Genomic DNA, 2,338 nt, shown 5'->3' with positions numbered 1-2,338 from the left:
GCAGACCCAACGGTCACCGCGAGAGCCGAGCCAGTGAGGAGCTGTCGCCCAGCGGCCCGCGCCGTCGGCCTGCGAGGGCCGCGTCTCTGCTGACCACGCGCGGCCTCGCCTTTCTTGGCACTGCTCCCTGAACAGGCCGCGGGGACAGCTGCCCGGACACACAGCGCTCGCCCCGCGTCGGGCACCGCAAGAGCCGCAGAGGGCTCTGCGCGCCTTACGTGCAGGTGCGGGTGCAGGTGCAGGTGCAGGTGCAGGTGCCGCGCCACTGACGCGGGCGTGAGCATGCGCAGAACCGGCGCCTGCCGGGGGCCGGGACCCCTGCCCCGAGGACAGTGAGGGACAGGTGCCCTGGGTTCTTCCTTCCACAGCCTGGAAACAAGAGGCGTAAATAAGAACAGGAAACAAAGCCGCAAACTCGACCGAAAACGATATGCCTTTTTCTTCTCTTGCAAAGCTCAGGTTTTTAGGTGCACCGAGCGGGCCCATAGGCGCGCACGCACGCACGCACCCCCACCCCCACCCCATGGAGCCTGTGTGCGAACAAACGCTCCCCTAGAAACACTGGCCCAGGGATGCTCGCGGAAGACTACCCTGGAGAGGCACGAGGCGGCACATGCTGGAACAGATCTCCAACTTTCGCAGAGTGACACCGACGACAGAAACGGAACTGTGTCCGGGGACGCCAGGCTGTGGCCTGCCTGGGCCGCACCGGCCACAAAAGCCTGTGCGAGTGAGCTTGCGGGGACAGCGGCTGTGCCGTCCACAGCTCCGGACGCCCCAAGCCGTCCCATGACTCATTAAAGACAAACTGACAATTCCCCACCGGGGCTGGGAGTTTCACCTGCTCCCTGGCCGCCCCCAAAAGCATCTAGTTGTAAACTGTCCTTTAAATAATTCCCTTGAACACAAGGCACTGCCTGGAGCAAGGCAGCCCCGGCCGGGTGTGCTGGGAGGGCCAGGTGGGAACAGGGAGGGCTGGCGTCCAGGGCCCACACGTGGCTCCAGTGCCCAGACAGCGTGGTAACCTGGGCACTGCAGGCACAACAGCAGCTGTAGGGCATCGGCGTGCAAGCAGAGGGAGTGTTAGATGCTCTCGCGAACGCGTCCACAGCTGCTCTGTGATTCCAGAGATGATTTACAATTTAAAAAAAAAAAAACAGAACGAAGTCCAAGTTTTCTTAGGTCCCAGCAGTCCGGGGAGAAAGACCCCGAGGAAGTCTGCAAACACTAATGCTATCGGCTTCTCTGCCTTTGTCCTCTCTGGTGCTGGTCCCTTTCCAAGATCCCCACGTCCTCTGTGACCCCTGTCACATAGAGGGCCCATCATTTCCTCCCGCTCCAGTTCCTGACAGGCCACTAACCGCTGATGCCCCCAGGACCCCAGGAGTCACCGCAAAGCCTTATCATCGCTGCCGTCACCAGCGTGAACAGCCCTCTGCAGTTTCCTGCCACTGGCTGCCTGACCCAGGCTGTGCTGAAGCCTGGCCCGCTGGCCCTGGCACTCAGGGCCCTGGGATCAGCCGCGCCTCCTCCGAGGGGCACGGCCGGGTCTCTGAGGGCACACTCAGGTGTGAGCTCGTTAAACTGCAACGTCTCGCAGGGCATTTTAAACAGTCTGTCCACTGAACGCCGCCAGCCAGGCACCGTCTCTCACTGACCCCCAGCAGCCCTACCGAGGGATGCAGCAGAGCTAACTTTTAAACAATTTGTGAGGTAAGGGAATGGAAGTTTCCCGAGGTGAGCACTCTGCCCAAGTACACACAGCTAGGTTGGTGGCACCACCGCGCACCCGACACCCCAACTTCCCGCGGAAGCCGAGCGAGGGCCACCCACGCCAGCAGAACGTCTCCCTGGAGCACCGATGCTGGCCTCTGACCGCAGGGCCTTCAGCTGCTTATGCCAGTGGATTCCAAGGTTTGGGGTCCCTCTGTGGAGCTGACAAACGTGGCAGAACGCAGGAACACGACATTGTGCATAGTGTGGGGCCTGGGGGGTCATGAAACCCCCAGAGCGTATCCACGAAGTCCCCCCACCCCGTGAACCGGCAGGTGTGACCTCTGCTGTCAGCCAGCTGCAGGGCTGGCCCAACAGGAGATGGGGGGCCCCCAGGGAAACGAGGAAAGCAGGGCAGGGACAGCTGAGGAGTATCCTGTCACAGGGCCTCTCCCCGCAAAGGGACCTCAATCTGGGAAGTCTGGGGGAAACAGCCCGACATCAGTCTTCTCCCATGACTAACGAGTCGCTGATCTGAAACTGTCACGCTCCAAGGCAGGGCCTAGCACAGGCCTCTGCAGACCTTCCACGCCCGCGCGGTCCTGCTGGGGACACCCAGGCCTCA

Source organism: Pteropus vampyrus, unplaced genomic scaffold, assembly GCF_000151845.1.
Source record: "Pteropus vampyrus isolate Shadow unplaced genomic scaffold, Pvam_2.0 Scaffold492, whole genome shotgun sequence".
In the NCBI taxonomy this organism is placed as follows: domain Eukaryota; kingdom Metazoa; phylum Chordata; class Mammalia; order Chiroptera; family Pteropodidae; genus Pteropus; species Pteropus vampyrus.
This window is presented reverse-complemented; position numbering follows the sequence as displayed.